This window comes from Nuphar pumila, chromosome 4 (assembly GCF_984573655.1).
Source record: "Nuphar pumila chromosome 4, dmNupPumi1.hap1.1, whole genome shotgun sequence".
In the NCBI taxonomy this organism is placed as follows: Eukaryota; Viridiplantae; Streptophyta; class Magnoliopsida; order Nymphaeales; family Nymphaeaceae; genus Nuphar; species Nuphar pumila.
Genome location: NC_143252.1, coordinates 26,173,274 through 26,186,456, shown reverse-complemented (window position 1 = coordinate 26,186,456; position 13,183 = coordinate 26,173,274).

The window sequence follows — 13,183 nt, the reverse complement described above, 5'->3', positions numbered from 1 at the left end:
TTTTATTTGACTTCTACCATTGTAAACTACAAATCTGATTCTATAACTTTCATATATACTTTTTAAATTGACGAATATGCTTGGATGGTCAAGCTCAGAATCATAAAAAAATCTGATGGCTAGTTCGATTGTTTGATCCAGGTTCCTCAACTAGCAGGGCACCACCCAATAAAACAGAATTAATGAGTCTTGACCGAGTCGGTATGTAGTAAGGTTTTTGACTAAGAGCTGGTTTTAGGAGAACCTATTCATCATTTATTTATTTTTTTAACAAAATATTGGCTTCGAAAACCTATTCATCAATCATCATTTAATGTAAACCATGCAACAAGACAAAAACTATTGAATCATGAAAGCACATCTTACAGGCAAGACTAGTTCACCTATATAGTTCCTTATAAATTGATGCAACCTCGAATTGAGATCGCGAGATCTAGCGCGATGAACTACCCCTGCGTGATTCCTAACCATGAGAAAGATATGATCTAATGAGTAATAAAGAACTAAATTGCATGAATTAAAGAAAACAACTGATAATTCATCAATCAATCAACCCTAGAAGAGTCCTTATAACATGTATAGAGAAATAGATAATGTTAATTTTACTATGAATCTTAGAGAAGACTTAATATCTAAGATTATCCAAAGCAATCCAAAACCAAAACATTAATTCAGATTCAAATTGATCTTGGATGTATTATCAGTTCTTCGTCTTCGGAGCTTGGTTTGCTTGTCTTGACTGGACCCTAAGCCTTGACTGCACTATAAATGGACTACAAATGTGAAGGTGTAAGTGTTGTTTATGGACATGAAACTCTTCAGAACTTGAAACATAATTGGAAAAAAAAATGAAGTTGAATGACAGTTATGTTCTTGACTTCTTGCAGATAGTGAGGAATAATAGCCACAGAACTTCTTGACTGCCCTTGCATCCCAAGTAAACTTGTCTATCCACATACTTCAATATGAAAAGTCTTCCATGAAGTGATGATTTCCTCCATTTAAGCAAGGCAAACGATGAAGGATTCTCTTTAATATACAGGACCACATGCATATATCTTGTATCAATTTTCCTCTTTGGAAAATATGAAGGGAACAACACAATGAGAAAACAGAACCACATGGATATATATTATATCAAAATTTTCCTCTTTGGAAAATATGAAGGGAAGAGCACCAAGAGTTGAGATAAGTGAGTCAACCGACTGTCTCAAACAATGAGAGTATGGCAACTTGAGGATGCCAGCTAAAAGCTTTAATGAAAATAAAGTAGTAACCAAGTTAGTGGGAATAGGAAAATAAAAATATGAATGGATAAGTTTTGGGGGGCTACATGTTTTAAAAATAATATGTTCAACATTGATATGCTTCAAAAGTCAGTAGCAGCTTATTCCGGAATCATGGTCGTCAAGAAAGATAGCAACAACAATTAATAAAAACGGTGGGGAATGTAATACCCAAAGATATTGGGACCAAGTCCAGTCTGTCCGTGGGAGTGCTGACTGGTTCATCCTCATTGCTCAAATAATATAACTATAATAATCTCTTGGTCAAGCATTATAAATGTCACTAGATATGTCAGCGGATCAGATTTGTATATGATATCTAAGAATAAGTGACTCAAGTCCTCCTGATTACTAATGTGATATCATACCAAATCCGACCCAAGTCCACCCTATTACTAATTCGATATCTGACCGAGTTAGGTTGGAAATTTCACTACCAAATCCGATGGTTATCGGAATCTGAATGCATATAAAAATACAAATTTGTAATATCATATGTTTTCAATCATGATAAAAATTTAAAAATATTAGGAAATGCATCCAAAGAGAGGAGTCGAATTGTCAAGACCATTATGGGTCTCATCGAGCAAGTTTGGATTACTCCGAGGACAACTAGATTGCCAAGACCATTTGGTGGTCTTGCCGAGCAAGGTTGGTGCCAATGTCAAGAACCGTTTTATTTGTAGTAGAGTAAAAAAATGATGGGGTTCAGGTAGGGGTAGCATAAGAGAAATGTTGCTCCATTTTATTCCTTTTAAGCCTGTTTTGATTATTGATATCTTTATGGTGATTTTTCATTTGAGAATTTTGCAAAAAGGCCATTGGGGCAAATACCAGGAGTCTTATACTGATTGTGGGTTCATGAATAGGGTAGAACTGTCCTAGTAAGACCTTAAGGTGGGGGTGCCTTTCTTAAGATAATCAATTTAGACATGAAACTTTCAGGCCCTAGTAAAAAGAGTTAAGCATGATTTGGTCATGTGGGACTGAGAAATGATAGATCTTTCTGTAAACTTCTCATATTCATGATCTTCATTATGATGCATGAAATAAACTTTATTATATGCAGTGGGACTCGTGCAATTATAATAGAGTTTGTAGCCCATGACAACCATAAATGATTGATTTAAGATAGTAACACTTGGCTTCACTAAAGCTTTTTTCCTCTAATTCTGCCTTGGTTTTTAAGTGATTAGTTATAGGGATATGAGATTAAGTCTCAAAGCATACGTGTTAGGTCTAATGGTCCCCACGAATGCTTGAACTCTAAAGGAATAGAGCTTGATGATAATGCATTTAAGTGCACCTTTTGCCTCTAAGTCAGTTTTTTAGAGTTTTTGTTTTTAGCTTGAAGTATCTTGATTCCTCACTTTTGTCATCATTTTACCTGAGACCTAGCAACCATGGGTTTCATGGCTTCTCAGTTCAGGATGGTTGCCCATAGCTATCTAACCTCTACCTCCAATGCCCATATGGTCGGAGCTTGCCACATTTTCATAGGTTTAGAGGTAAGTATTGACATTTTTCTCACACACTTTTCTATTTCTACCTCTACCACTAAAGCCATGGGCTCGGAATAGGTGTCAGCCTAAATGCAATTTTTCTTTTTTGGCATTTTTTTATTTTTTTCTTATTTTTTTCCTTTTTTCATGCATTTTCAATGTCATTCCTCATCGAGATAAAAGAAAAAGACTCCTTAGGGGGTCAACCTATGAACCTAATAATCATTGAAGTTATTCAGCACCCAACCCTTTTCTTAGAGAGTTGGTTGCCTAAGTGGGTTTTTCATAGAATCTATACTTATGCATCAATAATGATCTAATACTCGTATAATTTATCTTTATAGATTCATAAGCTGAAATCATTGGATTAAAATACCTTAGTCTCATTGTGTCACTTTCTTATCTTTTCCTAAGACTTGGATGTCTTATACGGTAGACTCTCAAGTGCAGGAATATACTTGGGGGAATGACCATTTTGAAAGAGTTGCATATGTTTTTTAAATAAGACCCCTGACCTTTAATGATTTTTCAATAATATGCATAGCATTATGATAAAACTCTATCCTCCTTCTATGACCATTATAGCCAAGGTGAACTAGACTGACAAAACTGTTTTGGGTTTTGCTGAACGAAGTCGGACCAGTTCATGTATGGCAGGGGTATGGAGACCATTGTGGGTCTCGCCGAACGAGGTTGGACCAGTGTTTGGAGGTAAAATAGGCTTTCAAGACCATCTAGGTCTCGTCAAACGAGGTTGAGCTCATTTGGGATCGACTATTTGTATGCTTGGTTGATAGAGGTTCCTTCTTGCCTAAGAGATTTGGACTTTGGATGACTTTATGATACCCTATCATTGGATTTGAGATAGGTTCAGACTCCTTTGACATGCCTTCACATGATTTTGACAAAAAGGCATCATTAGAAATGGTTTGAAAAGAAATGATGGGTTTGACAAAAGCTTTCTTAGCCTTGTCAAAAAGAATAATATGATCCTGCAACGAAGATGATAACTTGGACCTTAGAAAGAAAAAATCTTTTTGATATTTTTTTTTTTTTTTTTTTAATTTTTTTTTTAAACTTTTTAATTTTTTTTAGAATTTTTGGTTTTTTGATTTTTTTTTTGTTTTTCAAAAGACTACTTTACCGAGTCTGGGTTTTGAGGGCTTGCCTGGGGTTGTGGGATGGTGACATGTGCAAGATGTTTTTCTTCTCTATACCATTGTAACTTTACACTGACTTCTAGTAGCCTTTTTCTGAGCAAGCTGGTCTTTTTCAGAGGAAGAGGAGGAAGGACCTGAATTGTTGTTTGACTTTTGTGAGATTAGGCTAAGTTGATGCAAAGTAAGTGTAAATCTTGTGTTCTCAGATACAATCAAACTCTCTGCTCAGCTGACAATGGTTGACCCCTTTTTGAAATGTTTTCTTAGGACCATGTGAGCTTTTTTATTTTGCCCTTTTTCTTTTTAGGTCTTTTATATCTTAGGCCTTGGGCCCCTGCTTTTGAAACTGCAGAGAGAGACTCTCTTATGCCCTGATGGCTTTTTTCCAATCCTTTGAAAGGTTAGTACCCCATGTGCAAAGTGATTTTTCATCTATTACCATATTTTTGCACATGTTGATACATGGGATGACTCTTGAGGTAGGAGTCATCAATCATTTTTTTTTGGCTGAAAACCTTGAGCCTTTTGGATAGGTCTCTGACTGACACTCGACCCAAATTTGATGAAGCCACATTCATGACTAAGCTAGATGATGGCATCATTTTCTCCTTTTGCCAAACTGTTGATATGTCAATCTGCCCCTTAGATTTAGACAATGAGGGTTGTACAGGGAGGATATCTTTTTTTGTGATGGACGTTAGGAGAGGAACCTTGATGTGATTATTGTCTGGTGGGTCTAGACGAATTACACTTATCTGAAGCAACTGCCTCAAAATCTTCTCGTTCTCTGGATTTTGCTATCCTTGTACCCTCATCCCCTCCTTGGTAGTAAACTTAACGAGCCACCATAGTTGATAAGAATTGGCATTGCATGTGATAGCTTGGGGAATGTGTACCACTGAGTTTGCAGGTAGTCTTTGCTTTATAGCCTTTTCTGGAAGCCAATTCTCTATTTTTTCACATGCTTGGGCCTCCTCTTCTTCATTATGATTAAGGAAGGATTCTTGAAAATTGCTCAGGTCATTATTGCCCTGGTTCTGTGGTTTCTTATTAATCAAGAGCTACCATTCTCAATATTGTCTTCTATGATGTGCCCAAGGATGTGTCATGGCTCACCACCTAATAATATCGACAATATTTAGATGAATCTTTACCCTTCATCTGTGGTGGATCTGACACTTTGGGTAACTTTACCAAGCCATCTTATAATAGAAGATTGAGGACCTGTGACCGAGCTTAATTAAACTTTTTGAATCTTCAATCTCTAGTCCATTTCAAGTTTCTAGTGTACGCATTTTCATTTGAGTTTGCCTTCTTTGGAGGGTTCTCTGGTTGCTCGCCTTTTGACCTGAATTACCCTGCTTTTGGTGGCCTTTGACAATATTGATTTGACCTTTGGATGAATCTGACTTCCTGTAGACATTGTTCTCCCTGTTTCTCTTCAGGAATTCATCATGTAATCCTCTCCTGAAGCCTACCTCAAAGGTGTTAGTCTTCTTGATGAGTTCAACATAAGTTTTGACTTGAGCCATACTGATCAGGCTCCTCAGAAGTTATGAGAAGTTTTTCATAATAATCATTAAGGCATGAGAGTTTGAAATTGACTTTTTCATTTGATTAGTTATGGACTGTCATCTATTGATAAACTTGTGAGTACCTTTCTTTTTTTCCACTTTAGGTTATAAAGCTAACTTATGGTGGGGGAGGGCCTCTAGATTGAAGCAAAAACGCTCCATGAATAGGTTCATGACCAGTTTGAACTCTCTTATCTGTTAGAGGTTCAGGGTTGCGAACCATTCTAGAGTCTCTTCCTCTAGACTCTTGAAAAAATAGTTGATCAGTTTTCTATCATTGTGCCAATATTTGACTATGCTCTCCATGAAGAAGAAATCCCCTTTCCCACTAAACTTTAGAAACTTAGGGGGAGCATCCTCATCATCATCATACCCCTCAGGCAAAAAATTCTCTACGGAGTACTATTTTTGGTCTAAATCCATCTATTTTGTTCTGGCACTAAGGTTTCATACCATATCCACTAGAGACTTAATTTTTTTGTTCGATTATAAAGATATGGTATGGACAGAGGGAGTCAATCAGGGTCTATGAATTTTTCTCTTCTCATCGGACACTTGAGACTCACTTTATTGGTTGTAGGCTTTCTCAAAATTTGACTCTTGGACCTTCCTATAGGCACGTGCTTCTTTGTGTTCTGACCCTTGGGCTCTTCTAGCCTTTTTGTTGGCACATGCTTATTTATGATCCAAACCTTCTTGAATTTCTTTCATTCTCTCATATATCTCCTCTATGTTTTATCTAGATTGCGTTTGTACATCCTTTTCTTTGGACCGAGATTTAAAATGCGAGGTCTTAGGGGCTCATCTCTTTGAGGACTCACATGTGCTATTGTCTATCTTGTAACCTGTATGAAAACCTTACGAGACTGGTGAGAGTACTCTTCTTCGGACCAAGCTTTAAAATACGAGGTTCCTCAGATTTGTCTTTTGGTAGACTCATACATGCTAGAATTATCCATCTCGTAACCCACATGGGAGACTTTGTGAGACCGATGAGAGTACCGATGTTAGCTAAACTCAAGAAACATCAGGGTCTTTTCCCATTTTCGATCACCCATAAACTCATTAGGAATGTCAGTATGCATCTTCTCTTCTGGATCCTCATCGAATATGATATTTTGCATCATATGGGGTAACATCTCATATGTAGGATTATTCAGAGATAGTTCATTTGGGACGGATTGGATTTGAAGTTTTTGAGTTTTGGATCAGGTATTCATTATACCTCAAGTAATTGGTTTAGACAGGCCCAAACAAGTAACGAGAGATTTTCAAAATTGGTAGGTACCTTAATTATCCTCAAAAGATATATCTATGGAATCTGCAAGGTCTCTTCGGATTCTATGGACAAGGGCTCCAATTTGAATCTACTATTGATATACCCAAGCTAACCGCTTAAAGGTACTGATAGGTGGATTATCCGACTTCAAAAAAGTACCACCACCGATATACTCAAGGTCACTGCTTAAGAGTATTAATGGGGATATCTGGAGGTCCAAATAATAGGATATAATTTTTCAAAAATTCTCAACAAAAAGAAGGGGCGCTAATCCTATGAGATGGATAAAAATTAAAAGCACATAAAAGAGAACAAACAATGTCTCACCCAAAGATCATAACTTACTAAAGGTGATGTTTTCGTAAATTCTATGTGATAGGATATTCTTTGATAAGAGTTTTCTAAACTGTGTTATAAAACCTAGCCCTATTATGAATGCAACTAATGCAAAGAACCTATGTGCATGGAGAGAAAAAGAAAAATGATCTTAAAATAAGATAAATAACAAAAAAGTTATTGAAAAAATCACTAAAATGGTCGAGTGAAGTGATCACGAAATTCTGGACAGCAAGGTTTTGGACGACAGGGGTTCGAACGACAAAGGTTCAGACGGTGGAGGGCTGGACGGCAAAGGTTCAGTGAAGTCTGGATTACAGGCACTCGGACGGTAATGTTCCAAACAACAGGGGCTTGGACGTCTGAATAGAGCTCGCAGATGGGGCTAAGCCTTGGACGACACAGTCTACAGGGTATTGCACCTTATGTTGGGTCGTTGCAGGTTCAAAACCCAATGGTATAGTTGTTCAACTGGTAGGGGTCTGCCTAACCCGAACTTGCGTTTTGAAAAAAAAAAGGAAAAGAGTTGTGTTTTTGTCCTGCCATTGTCTGGTAGGAGCAACTAGTGGACGTCACCACTGTTGGGACATTGCATGTTCAAAACCCAATGGTATAGTTGTATAGTTTGACTAACTCCAGATTGCCTTTAAAAAAAAATTTATTTTCTTCGTAGGAATATACCTTGCAAATCCAGAGCAAACCAGCCTATCGGGATTAAAGGTGTCAGATCTGGTTTGGAGATAGGTAGGTTCAAACCTGAATCCAGTAAGAGGTGTGGGATACCGGGTCTGGAACCAGTCCTATCAGGTATGCCATATGACAAACCATACTCAGAGAGTACCCTGTAAGAATTACATGAACCAGACCTGGTACATACCATGTAAAATAATATTTTCTATCCTTTTTTACATTGAAAAATCACGGGTCTTAACCAAAACTCGAGTCGGGCTCAGATCTAGTATGAAATTACCACACCCAGCTTCAAACCCTAGTGGCTCAAATACAACTTATTTAGAGAGTGGAAGTCATGATCCATTATATTGTATGGTGATGATGAAAATGAGTCAAATTATCCATTGAAAATTAATGACCAAAAATGAAACATCATAGAAGGAGGGATCAGGGTGACAAAACGTCTTACTTCCTAAAAGCTGCTCGTTGGTCTCTCCATCACGTCATCAACTGGCAGAGGTTCAGACGACAAAGTGAGCTCACCGAGTTTGACAGGTGTGATCAAAAGTAGGGCAGTCAGAGCTAAGTCTCTGATCATGAGAACCGTTTTTCCGTGTAAATATAAAAAAAGAAAAACACGCAGTTAGGTTAGGATGGCCTCACATAATTTTCTTTTTAAATTTGTATTTAATAAAAAAAATGTTGGTGTTGATAGCTTTCGAGAAGCTTCCAAAGTTAAAGTTAAACATGTATCAGATGGGACATATGGACTGCGGGTTCCATTGTGGTAAAGTTAAAGTTAGGTTAGGATTGCATTAGGTTGTCAGCTGACCATTTTTGTCATGTAAGCCTACATGGGCATCATGAATTGCACGTTTCCATATCCTCTAACTACCATCTCCCAAAAGGATCCTAAGCCCTGATCACCATCATGGGCCAAACCTAGTTCAATAATTACATGCATATTTACAAAAATGTTTCTTTATGTAAAAAATATACTTTTCTCATGAAAATTTGATTTTTTATTTTTTTTCTAAGTTGGTGCCAAGTTTTCTATTTTACTTTTCCCCATTAATTTTGAGTCGAATTTATCTTCGTCCCCAAGATATTGATATGAGAATTTGTGGGATTAGGAAATATAAAAGAAAGTAACCCCCCGGCCGGAAGAGAAGGGATAAATATCAAAAAGTCATGTTGCCGAGGATGGATCAGGTGCAATCACATTGTACATTTTAAGCAAGGGATATAGCCTTCAAGCTTTGAGCTGTGAGGCCCAACAAAAGATGGTGCAAATCAGGTGCAGAGCGGCTCACTAAAGTGTATGTGATTGCACTGCACTTCATCTGATGTCCTAGTTGCTAAGGCCATACCTGGCTTTCTTTTGTTGATCCTTTTCCTGTTTTTTCTTTCCCATGCACTTACATCACACAACTGGGTAGAACAGTATCACGTAGTCACCTCCTTTTCTTTCATTTTCACAACCAAAATGTTTTTAATTTGACCTCTTGTGATTATTCAAAAAGTAGTTTCATTGATGCTTGGCTTGAAAGTTTATTTATTTATTTATTTATTAAAGGTAAGCTAGCCGGGGTTAGGCGGTCCCGTATCACTTATTGGTTTTGAACCTGCAAAGTCTCGACACAAGGTGACGTGCACTAGCTGCTCTTACCAGACAAGCAGAGAAAGTTTTGAGCACATTAGTTTTCACAATCTATGGGATTTTTTTTTCTCACCAAAGCTCGCTCATGTGGCAGGCGATAAGGTCACCAAACGCATCATTTATTGCAAGAAAAAAGCTGGGAACCTAGGCTTTCATGTCGATCAACAGGCGATTTTTTCAATGTGATCAAAGAAAAAAAATAGAATAAGAATTTTATTGCTTGGAAATCTCTGTCATGCTAAAGTAAAATCATGCTTTTGAATTTGTAGTTAATAGGTTATAAGATCCTGAAAAAAATTAAATATTACGGCAAATTTGCAATATGTTTAAAAAAATATGGTATTTATTATTTATTGTATTTTTGTCAAGATTTTATCATTTCGAACTTATCAGTGATCGAAGATATTTCTGATATAGATGGCCAATTTATATTATCAAGGCGCTCTGTTCAACCAAATAATCTTATTTCTTGGTAATAATCTGTATTATAAGCATGAGTAATGCGCTGGTTCTTCCCACTTTCTCGTTCTGCCCTGTTATGTTCCTTCAAAATTTTGTTTAGTGGGGAACCAGCTTTTGGATCACTGGAATCCGACCTGTATCCAGGTTTTTTAGGTGATCTAAAATCAATGGCTAAGAAGGCATCAAAAATTTTTTGGCTCATAATAATATATTTTTTCATCAGAAAAACATAATCCGAGGATCGATTCCCACTAAATCGAGCATGCTAAACGCATCCAACTGTTCAGATATATCATAAAATAGTTCAAACTATACGACCTAACGAGAAAAATGGGCCTAATATGTTCAGTTCTCTATAAGCATAGTCACAAAATATCAACCTTGGTATACATTAGAAAGAAAAATCTCAAACTTTTTTAGAAAATAAGGAGAAAATTGACATAAATATAAAAAATAAGTAATAAATTGACCTAAATTGATTTTAAGTTGTTGTTGTTGTTGTTGTTGTTGTTGTTGTTGTTGTTGTTGTTGTGAATCTCACATGTTGTGACTTAAAAGGAACCAAAAATTTAAGAAAATTTTCAAATACCCCTCAAACGTTTGGGCCTTTCATCATCACACTAAACTTTTCAGAGTTTGCAAATCCCCACCAAAGTTTTTACTTTGGTTAATCAAATTGTCCTAATCATGAATTAATATTGGGTCGTTATTGGGGTTAACCGTAACTACTATTTAAAAGTTACTATTTTACCCTTTTTTATTTTTCACTCATCGTAATTAGAGTCCCAATGTCTGTCTCTCTCCATTGATCACGTAAATCAACTGACTCTTTCCTGATTTCCTACATTATCACGGTAATCTCTCTCTAGATCTCTTCTCTTTTTCTTGTCATTGACATGCACCCACCGACTCTTCCTTAATTCTCTGCATTATCACAACAATCTCTCTCTCACTCCCTAGAGACTGTAGTTCTGAGGTTGTGCTTCTCCTCTTTGGGTGATGGCCAGAAAAATTTTCTGACTTCCTGTCTTCGGCCACTTTCGGTTTCTCTCTCTCTCTCTCTCGCTCTCTCTGGATCACTGACCTGCTCGAAGAAAAGTCCCCACTAGAGGGCTTTCTTGATGTTGGGGGCGTCTCAATGACTGGGGAGGCCTAACGATTGGCGGTCGGATGCCAAAACGATGATGTCAATGAACCCCTTCACCAAAAACAAGAGATCTGCTGTTACGACAATGAAGCCGTACACGATACTTCAAGTACAAGGTTTTGATGATGAACAAATTAATCAACTGTATTTCAGCTAAGGCAATGAAGAAATATGACAAGAATTGAAGAATTCGATAAAGAATCTTTGAAGACTAGGGTGCAAATATAAAATCCATTAAATGTCTTAGATTCTTATAAGAACCTTACTTAGAGTGCATATTTTGATTCAATTTCACCTAAAAAGTCTTTACAAAAACTTTTCTAAAAGAACCCCTCATGAAAATCATTTTAGAAAAAACTTTACTTAATTTTTCATGTTTATTAGTCGACCAATAGACTCACCAGTCGACCAACTTTCTCACGCCAAATTTTCTAAGCAAAACATCATTTTTGTCAAATTAGTCGACTAACAATTTTATCAGTCGACCGGACAGAACGTGTGTTTTCAAAAAATTTAGCAGCAGTCGACTAGACAGAACATGTGTTTTCAGAAAAATTTAACAGCAGTCGACTGAAAGAAATTTCAGTCTATTGATGATATTATCAGTCAACTAACTTTTTCTTTAGTCGACTAAGTTTCAAAACTTCAGATTTTCAGTCGATTAATTTTGTTATTTTTTCTGAAACTTTTAAAAGGCGTGTCTTTTCATTTTTCAAACATTTTGATCGTTCAAAATGGACTATTTTGACACCCTTTCATACTCTCAACGTATGAAATCTTTCAACTATAAATATGAGTGCATTCCACACTCAAAAACATCAAATTGAATCGAATCCAATCGAATTACAAAGATCAAACTCTTTGCTTTTTACTCTTATTCATTCAAGTCTTTGTTTTCTCACTCACTTGATATTTTTACTTCAGTTTTTCACTCAAATTCTTTTGAGAGACAGTGAATTCGTGAGTTGAGTATTTCAACAACCTCAAAAGCCAATTGCATTTCATTTGCATTCATAAGAAGGACTCAAAAGTTGATTGTAAGTTACTTATTTCATTTTTCTATAAAAGGAAAGGACTTCTTGATTTAAAGGAGTTGTTTGCTTTCAGTAGGTTTGTTACTGAAAGTGAGACCAGATTTGGTTTGTATGATCTTTTAGTTACGTAAGGTTGATAGTGGAAATCTCAAGCGAGTTTTGCTTGGGGATTGGATGTAGGTCTGGAAGACTGAACCAGGATAAATTCTTGTGTTCTTTGTGTGATTGCTTTGCGATTTTCAAAATCCTTCAAAATTTCAAAGATGATATTTAAAAGCACTATTCACCCCCTTCTAGTGCTCATTGCCTCGATCCTATAGCACTTTCATTTGGTATCAGAGCATGTTAGCTATATTTTGATTTGACCATCATCTAGCATGGCAACACCTTCTCAGCACAAAAAAGGATGCTCCTCTGTTCGTCTTCCTCTTTTCGACGGAACAAACTATGGATACTGAAAAGTAAGAATGACAATATTCCTACAATCCATGGATCTCGAAATTTGGAGAATTATTTCAAAAAAGTACTGAATATCATCAACTGATTTTAGCCAATAGACCGATGAAGAAAAGAAGAGTGCTTCACTCAATGCCAAAGCTATGAATGTGATATATTGTGTCATTGACAAGGTAGAGTTCAATCGCATCTCTTAATGCTCTACAACAAATTAAATCTGGCATACTCTTCTCGTTACTCATGAAGGTACATCAAAGGTAAAGGAATCTAAGATTGCTTCTTTGGTTCATAAATTTGAATTATTTAAAATAAAGCAAAATGAGTCTATATCGGACATGGTAACAAGAATGACCGAAATTACTAACACTCTAAAATCCCTTGAAAAAGAATATTCACAAGTGGATTTAGTTAGAAAAGTCCTGAGGTGTTTAACTTCTGATTGGGAGAGAAAGACCACAGCTATAGAGGAAACCAATGATTTAAACACTCTATCTCTTGAAGATTTGGTTGGTAACTTAATAGCATATGAAGTCCAACTTCATGATAGATAAGAAGAAGAACCCAAGAAGAAATCTTTTGCTTTTAAGGCTACTTCTGACTCTGAAGATTCAGAAG